Source organism: Phyllobates terribilis, unplaced genomic scaffold (genome assembly GCF_046119375.1).
Source record: "Phyllobates terribilis strain yellow unplaced genomic scaffold, ASM4611937v1 Scaffold_169__1_contigs__length_4117513, whole genome shotgun sequence".
Classification (NCBI taxonomy): Eukaryota; Metazoa; Chordata; class Amphibia; order Anura; family Dendrobatidae; genus Phyllobates; species Phyllobates terribilis.
In genome coordinates, this window is record NW_027362929.1 from 1 (window position 1) to 13,691 (window position 13,691).

Here is a 13,691-nt window from a genome sequence, read left to right on the forward strand (position 1 = left end):
GGGTGCACCGGTCCTGGAGATACTGCAATACCAGGTCAATGCGTGGAGTGGACAGAGCAAGCTCTTTTTCCATCTCCCTGTTCTAAAAATCCATTTAATATATGGTCCCCAGATAGGGGACGTATCAGATATTAAACTGATAAGAACAGATACTACACTTGATCTTAGCCAAAAGGCCGAGAAGCGATAACCAGAATTGGTTTCCGACTACGGTGCCACCCAAGGATTCTGAAAAGTCCATTTGTGGAGATGGCCACCTGGACTCCCGTTAAGAAGACATGCTGTCAACCTCTAGATCCCTCACATGCCTGCACTTTTCGGCTTGCTGCTGCTGCAATCCACGCGTTTTAGATCTGCATAACTCCACCTCTTTTAGCACAGTACCCTCAACCCCCGGCTGTTCCCACCCGCCTCAACACCGTTGGAAGGGAGGAGAACCAATTAAGGCGGGGGGGGGGGGGGTGAAACGAGCAGCTGTCTACCCTTAGCAGGAGGGTTGCTGATTAATTACCTCTCCTGCTGCTGCTGCTGCTGGCTGTCCAGCAGCAGACTGAAGGTGGCTGCTGCTGTGCGCAGGTATATAAAGGCTCAGAGCCTATTATGACACGCGCAGCCAGCGTTCCATTGCCACATTCCGTCTACTGCAGGCGGGATACCTGGATGGCTGAATGTCACTGAGAAGCTCACAGAGACCGCCATAAGCAACAGTTTAAAAGAATGCCACAGACTAATCAACCAAACTTTTTGGGTTGGTTTCTCTTTTATAGTCTGCAGGCATTAAATGAAAGAAGTCAGTGTTCCAGCAGAGGGAGACAACGTTTCAGAAAAGGCATTGTAGCAAACCAAAAAAGAAATTTTAAGCGCAGCAGAGTAACCAGCTCACATACCTGTTAGCTCAGGTGAGTTTAAAAGGCTGCTGTTGATAACAAGGGCATTTGCTAAATAGATGGTGTGTGTGCAACAATATACTGAAAGGTCAATTATATTGTGCAGCTTATCTCACCACCTGTAGTTATTTAGGTGAAAGCTCCAAAATGCTTGCCTAATATGTCTGTTTATCCAAAAGGAAGTATAGAGGGAGAGCTAGATAGATAGCATTGCATTACATTACATTACATGGCAATGCAATGCACAGTTGCTGAAGTTGAACCAAAATGAGCTTGTCATCTGGCTTCTGCAACTTTTAACATGAAAAATCCAATGAGGAGAAGAAAAGCAAAGCCAAAGAGTCCATCCCAAAATCCGACAAACAAGCAAAATGAACAAAAAGCATTGAATTCAATTCTTTCTGATTTTAGAAACTGCATTAAAGAAGGGGTGCACCAGTCCTGGAGATACTGCAATACCAGGTCAATGCGTGGAGTGGACAGAGCAAGCTCTTTTTCCATCTCCCTGTTCTAAAAATCCATTTAATATATGGTCCCCAGATAGGGGACGTATCAGATATTAAACTGATAAGAACAGATTCTACACTTGATCTTAGCCAAAAGGCCGAGAAGCGATAACCAGAATTGGTTTCCGACTACGGTGCCACCCAAGGATTCTGAAAAGTCCATTTGTGGAGATGGCCACCTGGACTCCCGTTAAGAAGACATGCTGTCAACCTCTAGATCCCTCACATGCCTGCACTTTTCGGCTTGCTGCTGCTGCAATCCACGCGTTTTAGATCTGCATAACTCCACCTCTTTTAGCACAGTACCCTCAACCCCCGGCTGTTCCCACCCGCCTCAACACCGTTGGAAGGGAGGAGAACCAATTAAGTCGGGGGGGGGGGGGTGGAACGAGCAGCTGTCTACCCTTAGCAGGAGGGTTGCTGATTAATTACCTCTCCTGCTGCTGCTGCTGCTGGCTGTCCAGCAGCAGACTGAAGGTGGCTGCTGCTGTGCGCAGGTATATAAAGGCTCAGAGCCTATTATGACACGCGCAGCCAGCGTTCCATTGCCACATTCCGTCTACTGCAGGCGGGATACCTGGATGGCTGAATGTCACTGAGAAGCTCACAGAGACCGCCATAAGCAACAGTTTAAAAGAATGCCACAGACTAATCAACCAAACTTTTTGGGTTGGTTTCTCTTTTATAGTCTGCAGGCATTAAATGAAAGAAGTCAGTGTTCCAGCAGAGGGAGACAACGTTTCAGAAAAGGCATTGTAGCAAACCAAAAAAGAAATTTTAAGCGCAGCAGAGTAACCAGCTCACATACCTGTTAGCTCAGGTGAGTTTAAAAGGCTGCTGTTGATAACAAGGGCATTTGCTAAATAGATGGTGTGTGTGCAACAATATACTGAAAGGTCAATTATATTGTGCAGCTTATCTCACCACCTGTAGTTATTTAGGTGAAAGCTCCAAAATGCTTGCCTAATATGTCTGTTTATCCAAAAGGAAGTATAGAGGGAGAGCTAGATAGATAGCATTGCATTATATTACATTACATGGCAATGCAATGCACAGTTGCTGAAGTTGAACCAAAATGAGCTTGTCATCTGGCTTCTGCATCTTTTAACATGAAAAATCCAATGAGGAGAAGAAAAGCAAAGCCAAAGAGTCCATCCCAAAATCCGACAAACAAGCAAAATGAACAAAAAGCATTGAATTCAATTCTTTCTGATTTTAGAAACTGCATTAAAGAAGGGGTGCACCGGTCCTGGAGATACTGCAATACCAGGTCAATGCGTGGAGTGGACAGAGCAAGCTCTTTTTCCATCTCCCTGTTCTAAAACTCCATTTAATATATGGTCCCCAGATAGGGGACGTATCAGATATTAAACTGATAAGAACAGATACTACACTTGATCTTAGCCAAAAGGCCGAGAAGCGATAACCAGAATTGGTTTCCGACTACGGTGCCACCCAAGGATTCTGAAAAGTCCATTTGTGGAGATGGCCACCTGGACTCCCGTTAAGAAGACATGCTGTCAACCTCTAGATCCCTCACATGCCTGCACTTTTCGGCTTGCTGCTGCTGCAATCCACGCGTTTTAGATCTGCATAACTCCACCTCTTTTAGCACAGTACCCTCAACCCCCGGCTGTTCCCACCCGCCTCAACACCGTTGGAAGGGAGGAGAACCAATTAAGGCGGGGGGGGGGTGGAACGAGCAGCTGTCTACCCTTAGCAGGAGGGTTGCTGATTAATTACCTCTCCTGCTGCTGCTGCTGCTGGCTGTCCAGCAGCAGACTGAAGGTGGCTGCTGCTGTGCGCAGGTATATAAAGGCTCAGAGCCTATTATGACACGCGCAGCCAGCGTTCCATTGCCACATTCCGTCTACTGCAGGCGGGATACCTGGATGGCTGAATGTCACTGAGAAGCTCACAGAGACCGCCATAAGCAACAGTTTAAAAGAATGCCACAGACTAATCAACCAAACTTTTTGGGTTGGTTTCTCTTTTATAGTCTGCAGGCATTAAATGAAAGAAGTCAGTGTTCCAGCAGAGGGAGACAACGTTTCAGAAAAGGCATTGTAGCAAACCAAAAAAGAAATTTTAAGCGCAGCAGAGTAACCAGCTCACATACCTGTTAGCTCAGGTGAGTTTAAAAGGCTGCTGTTGATAACAAGGGCATTTGCTAAATAGATGGTGTGTGTGCAACAATATACTGAAAGGTCAATTATATTGTGCAGCTTATCTCACCACCTGTAGTTATTTAGGTGAAAGCTCCAAAATGCTTGCCTAATATGTCTGTTTATCCAAAAGGAAGTATAGAGGGAGAGCTAGATAGATAGCATTGCATTACATTACATTACATGGCAATGCAATGCACAGTTGCTGAAGTTGAACCAAAATGAGCTTGTCATCTGGCTTCTGCAACTTTTAACATGAAAAATCCAATGAGGAGAAGAAAAGCAAAGCCAAAGAGTCCATCCCAAAATCCGACAAACAAGCAAAATGAACAAAAAGCATTGAATTCAATTCTTTCTGATTTTAGAAACTGCATTAAAGAAGGGGTGCACCGGTCCTGGAGATACTGCAATACCAGGTCAATGCGTGGAGTGGACAGAGCAAGCTCTTTTTCCATCTCCCTGTTCTAAAAATCCATTTAATATATGGTCCCCAGATAGGGGACGTATCAGATATTAAACTGATAAGAACAGATACTACACTTGATCTTAGCCAAAAGGCCGAGAAGCGATAACCAGAATTGGTTTCCGACTACGGTGCCACCCAAGGATTCTGAAAAGTCCATTTGTGGAGATGGCCACCTGGACTCCCGTTAAGAAGACATGCTGTCAACCTCTAGATCCCTCACATGCCTGCACTTTTCGGCTTGCTGCTGCTGCAATCCACGCGTTTTAGATCTGCATAACTCCACCTCTTTTAGCACAGTACCCTCAACCCCCGGCTGTTCCCACCCGCCTCAACACCATTGGAAGGGAGGAGAACCAATTAAGGCGGGGGGTGGAGGTGGAACGAGCAGCTGTCTACCCTTAGCAGGAGGGTTGCTGATTAATTACCTCTCCTGCTGCTGCTGCTGCTGGCTGTCCAGCAGCAGACTGAAGGTGGCTGCTGCTGTGCGCAGGTATATAAAGGCTCAGAGCCTATTATGACACGCGCAGCCAGCGTTCCATTGCCACATTCCGTCTACTGCAGGCGGGATACCTGGATGGCTGAATGTCACTGAGAAGCTCACAGAGACCGCCATAAGCAACAGTTTAAAAGAATGCCACAGACTAATCAACCAAACTTTTTGGGTTGGTTTCTCTTTTATAGTCTGCAGGCATTAAATGAAAGAAGTCAGTGTTCCAGCAGAGGGAGACAACGTTTCAGAAAAGGCATTGTAGCAAACCAAAAAAGAAATTTTAAGCGCAGCAGAGTAACCAGCTCACATACCTGTTAGCTCAGGTGAGTTTAAAAGGCTGCTGTTGATAACAAGGGCATTTGCTAAATAGATGGTGTGTGTGCAACAATATACTGAAAGGTCAATTATATTGTGCAGCTTATCTCACCACCTGTAGTTATTTAGGTGAAAGCTCCAAAATGCTTGCCTAATATGTCTGTTTATCCAAAAGGAAGTATAGAGGGAGAGCTAGATAGATAGCATTGCATTACATTACATTACATGGCAATGCAATGCACAGTTGCTGAAGTTGAACCAAAATGAGCTTGTCATCTGGCTTCTGCAACTTTTAACATGAAAAATCCAATGAGGAGAAGAAAAGCAAAGCCAAAGAGTCCATCCCAAAATCCGACAAACAAGCAAAATGAACAAAAAGCATTGAATTCAATTCTTTCTGATTTTAGAAACTGCATTAAAGAAGGGGTGCACCGGTCCTGGAGATACTGCAATACCAGGTCAATGCGTGGAGTGGACAGAGCAAGCTCTTTTTCCATCTCCCTGTTCTAAAAATCCATTTAATATATGGTCCCCAGATAGGGGACGTATCAGATATTAAACTGATAAGAACAGATACTACACTTGATCTTAGCCAAAAGGCCGAGAAGCGATAACCAGAATTGGTTTCCGACTACGGTGCCACCCAAGGATTCTGAAAAGTCCATTTGTGGAGATGGCCACCTGGACTCCCGTTAAGAAGACATGCTGTCAACCTCTAGATCCCTCACATGCCTGCACTTTTCGGCTTGCTGCTGCTGCAATCCACGCGTTTTAGATCTGCATAACTCCACCTCTTTTAGCACAGTACCCTCAACCCCCGGCTGTTCCCACCCGCCTCAACACCGTTGGAAGGGAGGAGAACCAATTAAGGCGGGGGGGGGGGGTGAAACGAGCAGCTGTCTACCCTTAGCAGGAGGGTTGCTGATTAATTACCTCTCCTGCTGCTGCTGCTGCTGGCTGTCCAGCAGCAGACTGAAGGTGGCTGCTGCTGTGCGCAGGTATATAAAGGCTCAGAGCCTATTATGACACGCGCAGCCAGCGTTCCATTGCCACATTCCGTCTACTGCAGGCGGGATACCTGGATGGCTGAATGTCACTGAGAAGCTCACAGAGACCGCCATAAGCAACAGTTTAAAAGAATGCCACAGACTAATCAACCAAACTTTTTGGGTTGGTTTCTCTTTTATAGTCTGCAGGCATTAAATGAAAGAAGTCAGTGTTCCAGCAGAGGGAGACAACGTTTCAGAAAAGGCATTGTAGCAAACCAAAAAAGAAATTTTAAGCGCAGCAGAGTAACCAGCTCACATACCTGTTAGCTCAGGTGAGTTTAAAAGGCTGCTGTTGATAACAAGGGCATTTGCTAAATAGATGGTGTGTGTGCAACAATATACTGAAAGGTCAATTATATTGTGCAGCTTATCTCACCACCTGTAGTTATTTAGGTGAAAGCTCCAAAATGCTTGCCTAATATGTCTGTTTATCCAAAAGGAAGTATAGAGGGAGAGCTAGATAGATAGCATTGCATTACATTACATTACATGGCAATGCAATGCACAGTTGCTGAAGTTGAACCAAAATGAGCTTGTCATCTGGCTTCTGCAACTTTTAACATGAAAAATCCAATGAGGAGAAGAAAAGCAAAGCCAAAGAGTCCATCCCAAAATCCGACAAACAAGCAAAATGAACAAAAAGCATTGAATTCAATTCTTTCTGATTTTAGAAACTGCATTAAAGAAGGGGTGCACCGGTCCTGGAGATACTGCAATACCAGGTCAATGCGTGGAGTGGACAGAGCAAGCTCTTTTTCCATCTCCCTGTTCTAAAAATCCATTTAATATATGGTCCCCAGATAGGGGACGTATCAGATATTAAACTGATAAGAACAGATACTACACTTGATCTTAGCCAAAAGGCCGAGAAGCGATAACCAGAATTGGTTTCCGACTACGGTGCCACCCAAGAATTCTGAAAAGTCCATTTGTGGAGATGGCCACCTGGACTCCCGTTAAGAAGACATGCTGTCAACCTCTAGATCCCTCACATGCCTGCACTTTTCGGCTTGCTGCTGCTGCAATCCACGCGTTTTAGATCTGCATAACTCCACCTCTTTTAGCACAGTACCCTCAACCCCCGGCTGTTCCCACCCGCCTCAACACCGTTGGAAGGGAGGAGAACCAATTAAGGCGGGGGTGGGGGGTGGAACGAGCAGCTGTCTACCCTTAGCAGGAGGGTTGCTGATTAATTACCTCTCCTGCTGCTGCTGCTGCTGGCTGTCCAGCAGCAGACTGAAGGTGGCTGCTGCTGTGCGCAGGTATATAAAGGCTCAGAGCCTATTATGACACGCGCAGCCAGCGTTCCATTGCCACATTCCGTCTACTGCAGGCGGGATACCTGGATGGCTGAATGTCACTGAGAAGCTCACAGAGACCGCCATAAGCAACAGTTTAAAAGAATGCCACAGACTAATCAACCAAACTTTTTGGGTTGGTTTCTCTTTTATAGTCTGCAGGCATTAAATGAAAGAAGTCAGTGTTCCAGCAGAGGGAGACAACGTTTCAGAAAAGGCATTGTAGCAAACCAAAAAAGAAATTTTAAGCGCAGCAGAGTAACCAGCTCACATACCTGTTAGCTCAGGTGAGTTTAAAAGGCTGCTGTTGATAACAAGGGCATTTGCTAAATAGATGGTGTGTGTGCAACAATATACTGAAAGGTCAATTATATTGTGCAGCTTATCTCACCACCTGTAGTTATTTAGGTGAAAGCTCCAAAATGCTTGCCTAATATGTCTGTTTATCCAAAAGGAAGTATAGAGGGAGAGCTAGATAGATAGCATTGCATTACATTACATTACATGGCAATGCAATGCACAGTTGCTGAAGTTGAACCAAAATGAGCTTGTCATCTGGCTTCTGCAACTTTTAACATGAAAAATCCAATGAGGAGAAGAAAAGCAAAGCCAAAGAGTCCATCCCAAAATCCGACAAACAAGCAAAATGAACAAAAAGCATTGAATTCAATTCTTTCTGATTTTAGAAACTGCATTAAAGAAGGGGTGCACCGGTCCTGGAGATACTGCAATACCAGGTCAATGCGTGGAGTGGACAGAGCAAGCTCTTTTTCCATCTCCCTGTTCTAAAAATCCATTTAATATATGGTCCCCAGATAGGGGACGTATCAGATATTAAACTGATAAGAACAGATACTACACTTGATCTTAGCCAAAAGGCCGAGAAGCGATAACCAGAATTGGTTTCCGACTACGGTGCCACCCAAGGATTCTGAAAAGTCCATTTGTGGAGATGGCCACCTGGACTCCCGTTAAGAAGACATGCTGTCAACCTCTAGATCCCTCACATGCCTGCACTTTTCGGCTTGCTGCTGCTGCAATCCACGCGTTTTAGATCTGCATAACTCCACCTCTTTTAGCACAGTACCCTCAACCCCCGGCTGTTCCCACCCGCCTCAACACCGTTGGAAGGGAGGAGAACCAATTAAGGCGGGGGGGGGGGGGGTGGAACGAGCAGCTGTCTACCCTTAGCAGGAGGGTTGCTGATTAATTACCTCTCCTGCTGCTGCTGCTGCTGGCTGTCCAGCAGCAGACTGAAGGTGGCTGCTGCTGTGCGCAGGTATATAAAGGCTCAGAGCCTATTATGACACGCGCAGCCAGCGTTCCATTGCCACATTCCGTCTACTGCAGGCGGGATACCTGGATGGCTGAATGTCACTGAGAAGCTCACAGAGACCGCCATAAGCAACAGTTTAAAAGAATGCCACAGACTAATCAACCAAACTTTTTGGGTTGGTTTCTCTTTTATAGTCTGCAGGCATTAAATGAAAGAAGTCAGTGTTCCAGCAGAGGGAGACAACGTTTCAGAAAAGGCATTGTAGCAAACCAAAAAAGAAATTTTAAGCGCAGCAGAGTAACCAGCTCACATACCTGTTAGCTCAGGTGAGTTTAAAAGGCTGCTGTTGATAACAAGGGCATTTGCTAAATAGATGGTGTGTGTGCAACAATATACTGAAAGGTCAATTATATTGTGTAGCTTATCTCACCACCTGTAGTTATTTAGGTGAAAGCTCCAAAATGCTTGCCTAATATGTCTGTTTATCCAAAAGGAAGTATAGAGGGAGAGCTAGATAGATAGCATTGCATTACATTACATTACATGGCAATGCAATGCACAGTTGCTGAAGTTGAACCAAAATGAGCTTGTCATCTGGCTTCTGCAACTTTTAACATGAAAAATCCAATGAGGAGAAGAAAAGCAAAGCCAAAGAGTCCATCCCAAAATCCGACAAACAAGCAAAATGAACAAAAAGCATTGAATTCAATTCTTTCTGATTTTAGAAACTGCATTAAAGAAGGGGTGCACCGGTCCTGGAGATACTGCAATACCAGGTCAATGCGTGGAGTGGACAGAGCAAGCTCTTTTTCCATCTCCCTGTTCTAAAAATCCATTTAATATATGGTCCCCAGATAGGGGACGTATCAGATATTAAACTGATAAGAACAGATCAGGTTTCAACATATTTTATTAAGTGCGTAAAAGATGGTTTACAATCAAAAACAACAACACAAACAGTACATTATTAAAACACAGAATTCCACCCATAAAAACCCCATATACGATTAGCATCCCTCCTCCCAATACATTTGACATCCCTCAAGTAATAAATATACATCTGACTAAAAGCAATTTTAAGACAATCCTTCACAGAAATAGCGTCACGTTTAAAAAGTAAAATATTGCGTGCCTTCCAAAGGGCGTCTTTAAAACAGTTAATCATACACCAACATATACAATACTGTTGAGGGGTCGGACATTTAAAAAGGCCATATAAAACATATTCATGGTTAAAATCTCTTAAACCGCAAGTCCATTTTAAAAGAATCCCAACTTTGTGCCAAAGTTCCTGTGCAAATGGGCAATTCCACATAAGGTGCAAGGTGGTTTCGTCATAAACACATGAGTCTCTGGGGCATTTTGCTCTGGCCACCAGGCCTCTCCTGTGTTGAAACTCTCTGGTGGGGAGGCACTGGTGGACCACCATCCATGCGATGTCCTTATGTCCATTTGCTAAGAATTTCCCGAAGACATTCTTCCAAACTTGCTTCGATCTCTCTTCTGAGAAATTTACTATGGGGGTCACATCTTCATTCCTCCTCAGAAAAGATAAAAGCTTCTTGTGGTCTTTAAAAATGTCCATATTAAAATCACCAAGGCTATAAAATCGAACAGTCTTTTCTAAGATTGCTTGGTGTTTGGGGGGGCATAGTAAAACAGGGGAATTCAACGACAACTTAAACCATCTTTTAAAAATCATCCCACAAGTATATTTTAAAAAATAACTTAGCGCACTATTACCATTAAAATGTTTGAAACAAAAGCAGAAATAATTTAAATACAAATAAATATGTAAATCGGGGACATCCCTTCCGCCGTTCATTTTATTCTTCCTCATTATTTCTCTCCTTAATTTTTCCATTTTGGAGTTCCATAAAAACATAAAGATCATCCTAGTCATTTTTTTAATTAAAACATCAGAGGGGGGGTACACCATAGCTATATACAGTATGAGGGGTAACAACACTGATTTTATAATTAAAATTTTCCCCTCCATTGTTAGGGACCTCAAACCCCAAAATGATATTTTCTTTGACATTTTTTCTATGACATTCTCCCAGCTTTGAGTTCCCACATTCTCCTCGTTAAAAACAACTCCAAGAATTTTTACATTGTCTCGTTTTATAGTGAGCTGCGGGAGTTGGGCGGTGTCCCAGGATCCCAAAGTCAGACATTCAGATTTATTTAAATTAAGTTTAAACCCGGATGCCTGGGAAAAAAATTCAATGCGCAACACCGCCCTCCGGAGGGAAGCAGGATCCACGCACACAACCGTCACGTCATCCATGTAGCCAAAGACTCTCACATCACTGCCACCTCCGCCAGGAACAGGAACCCCTCTAATCACTTTGTCTTTCCTTATTGCGCTCAGCAGGGGCTCCATGGCGCAGATGAACAGGATGGGCGACAAGGGGCATCCCTGCTTCACTCCGGACTCAAGGGGAACTCCATCTGTTAAAAAGCCATTAAGAGAAATTTGACTAAAACAATTTTTATATAAAATCTTAATACAATTTAAAAGCATATTAGGGATACCCATTCTTTTTAAAACTCTAAAAAGAAATCTATGAGAGACTCTATCGAAAGCTTTTTCAAAATCTAGGGCTAAAAGAGCTACATTTTGACCCCGGTCTCTGGAATACCAAATTACATCCCTTAATACGTTTAAAACCTCTGAAATACTTCTGCCTGGTACACTACAAACCTGCTCAGGCTGGATTAGTTTGGCAATGACATTCCTGAGCCGGTTTGCAACCACCTTAGCAAGTACCTTGTAATCAACGTTTAGGAGAGTTATGGGTCTCCAATTCGCTAGAGCACTGCGATCACCTTTTTTATATATCAAAGACACCACTCCTCTCCTCCACGAAAATGGCAACTGTTCACAAATAAAAACTTCTTTAAAAAGCATAAAAAGGTCCTCTTTTAAAATGTCCCAAAAAGTAAGATAAAACTCTACAGGTAGTCCATCACACCCAGGTGCTTTACCCTTAGAGAAACTTTTAAAAACATAAAATAATTCCTCTAAAACAATATCGCGTTCTAAAAACTCCTGGTCTGTAAAATTTAACTTAAAATCGAGATCATTAAGAGCATCAGATAAAAAGGACTCATCTATACACTTTTTACTAAAAAGATGCTTATAAAAGTTAAAAGTAGCATTCAACATTCCCTGCATAGATGTTTCACCCTCTAGATTTGTGATCACTTCTCTTTTATCCATGACTTTTTTGAAGAAGAAGCGAGAGCACTTCTCCCCCTCCTCCAAGTGCTGCACTCTAGAGTTAAAAATAATCTCTTTCCCCTTTGTGTCTATGCAGTTCTGGATTTCAGTTTTTAGGCTAGCAATATCATCTCCCACCTCCACCCCTAGCTCTTTGAATTTAAAAAGTGTTTGTAGTTTGGTGTTAAGATCACTAAAACATCTTTTTTTCTCTCTAGCTTTACGTCTCCCTGCTTTTATAAAAAACATTCTGACTTTTTTTTTCAAATTTTCCCACCAGGTTACCATAGGGGCATCAGAAGGTTTTTGTTGCCGCCAGGCTTGATAGGCTTTACCAAAGTCTTGTCGAATCAGAGGGTCCTCCAGCAGGTAAGTACTTAGACGCCAGAGGCCCCTGTTGACCCTCTGTTCATCCCGGTATTCTAGGTGCACCTTCAAGCCCTTATGGTCAGAAAATATATTTGATGTTAAAACACATTTTACAGGGTTAAAATCATCTGATAGGAAAATAAAATCGATCCTGGAGGACACCCCTCTTCCGGACCACGTATAACCAGGGTCCGTCGGCAGGAGTGACCTCCACGCATCGCATAATTTAAAATCAGTTATAAAATCTTTCAATAGATGACATGACTTATCCAATTTGCGTAAAGGGTCACCCCCCGCTCGTTGTTCACTAGCTCAAAGACAATTAAAATCACCCCCTACGATCAGGGGAGATGACCCAGTACAGTACAATGGCAATATCCCAAATAAATTAATTCTCTCTTGCTTATCAGGGGGAGCATAAATATTCATTACACGTAGGGTAAAACCATTAAATTTAAAATGCACTAAAACCACTCTGCCTGGTACTATTTCTGTGACAGCATTTACAGTAATATTTCTCCCACGACAGAGGAAGCCCACCCCCGCTGACTTGTTGTCATTGGAGCCAGACCAGATGGAGGGCCCCAGTCTCCAATCTGTCTTGATGTCATTATAATTTAGTGCATGTTGTATCCCGCATTCCTGTAATAAACAAATGTCAAAGTCAGCGGTTTCTAAATACTTGAATAGAGCAGCCCTACGAACTGGGCTCTTTAATGACCTCACATTCAGTGAGACAAGTCTTAATGTCGGCATTCATAGGTCAGGGTGGTGGATCTTCCATGAGGACACCTGACTCAAAGCCCTGTATGTCAAATTGCTCCAGGACATCCGGGCTAGAGGACCCAAACGACTCGATATTCTTTGAGCCGGCGGTTGCCCCCTCGTAGGTCACGGTTCCCAGCCACATTCCAGGAGACGCTGGGGCTTCGACATTCCGTCTCTTTTTCGGGGCAGACTCCACTAGGTCACTGGTGCAGTCCTCCTCTTCCTCCACCTCCTCCAGGGGGAGAGACTGGTCCATCAGGATAAGATCACCAACACCGATTCCCTGATGTTCGCCACCTAGAAGCAAAGCCCCCTCATCTGGCTGGCTAATCGCCCTGGAAGATCCTGAGGCCATCGCTGCGTGGTCCCCTGTAGCCAACCGCACAGGGGCACCACCCTCCAGCCCAACAGGATCGGTATCGGGAACCATCGACACGGAGGGTACCCTCCCAGAAGGAGGACCCCTCCGCTCCGGTCCATGCGAGGAACGCCCATCGTTAAGGGACTTCGATGCAGGGGCCGCCCCAGAGGGGCCTCCGGCTCCCTGCTCCATCCCAGCCTTCTCGCCCTTCGAACCGCCCTCCGACGCCGGCCCGCCAGTGAAGACCGGCGGGCGCATCGGCTCAGCTGCAGAAGATGCACCTTCTGCGTAGGTCCTGGTCCTGGTCCTGTTGGGGCATCCCCGGAACATGTGCCCCGCCTCACCACAAAGATTGCATTTCCTCCCAGCGGGACAGTCCTTCATTAAATGTCCGTAACAGCTGCAATTATTGCAGCGGTCTACTTTCCTGCCCGTGCAGGACGTTTGGGTATGACCCATTTGTCCACAGTTCCTGCAACATACCGGCATTCCAGGGTAAAATAAGTAGCCTCTGC

General features: G+C 44.6%; 8 non-coding genes across 8 annotated transcripts; all 8 read right to left on the reverse strand.

Moving 5' to 3' along the window:
• LOC141210454 (U2 spliceosomal RNA) lies at window positions 1-188 on the reverse strand (the record flags this gene model as incomplete). Its single annotated transcript, XR_012280622.1, has 1 exon — window positions 1-188. It is a non-coding gene; the product is annotated as a U2 spliceosomal RNA (small nuclear RNA).
• A 1,124-nt stretch (window positions 189-1,312) lies between these two features.
• On the reverse strand, window positions 1,313-1,503 carry LOC141210268 (U2 spliceosomal RNA). Its single transcript, XR_012280441.1, has one exon. It is a non-coding gene; the product is annotated as a U2 spliceosomal RNA (small nuclear RNA).
• A 1,123-nt stretch (window positions 1,504-2,626) lies between these two features.
• Window positions 2,627-2,817, reverse strand: LOC141210124 (U2 spliceosomal RNA). Its single transcript, XR_012280302.1, has one exon. It is a non-coding gene; the product is annotated as a U2 spliceosomal RNA (small nuclear RNA).
• Window positions 2,818-3,937: 1,120 nt separating this feature from the next.
• On the reverse strand, window positions 3,938-4,128 carry LOC141208465 (U2 spliceosomal RNA). Its single transcript, XR_012278693.1, has one exon. It is a non-coding gene; the product is annotated as a U2 spliceosomal RNA (small nuclear RNA).
• A 1,122-nt stretch (window positions 4,129-5,250) lies between these two features.
• Window positions 5,251-5,441, reverse strand: LOC141208476 (U2 spliceosomal RNA). Its single transcript, XR_012278704.1, has one exon. It is a non-coding gene; the product is annotated as a U2 spliceosomal RNA (small nuclear RNA).
• A 1,122-nt stretch (window positions 5,442-6,563) lies between these two features.
• Window positions 6,564-6,754, reverse strand: LOC141208487 (U2 spliceosomal RNA). The gene has a single exon (XR_012278715.1). It is a non-coding gene; the product is annotated as a U2 spliceosomal RNA (small nuclear RNA).
• Window positions 6,755-7,876: 1,122 nt separating this feature from the next.
• Window positions 7,877-8,067, reverse strand: LOC141208499 (U2 spliceosomal RNA). Its single transcript, XR_012278726.1, has one exon. It is a non-coding gene; the product is annotated as a U2 spliceosomal RNA (small nuclear RNA).
• Window positions 8,068-9,191: 1,124 nt separating this feature from the next.
• On the reverse strand, window positions 9,192-9,381 carry LOC141210622 (U2 spliceosomal RNA). Its single transcript, XR_012280770.1, has one exon. It is a non-coding gene; the product is annotated as a U2 spliceosomal RNA (small nuclear RNA).
• Between the last annotated feature and the right edge of the window lie 4,310 nt (window positions 9,382-13,691).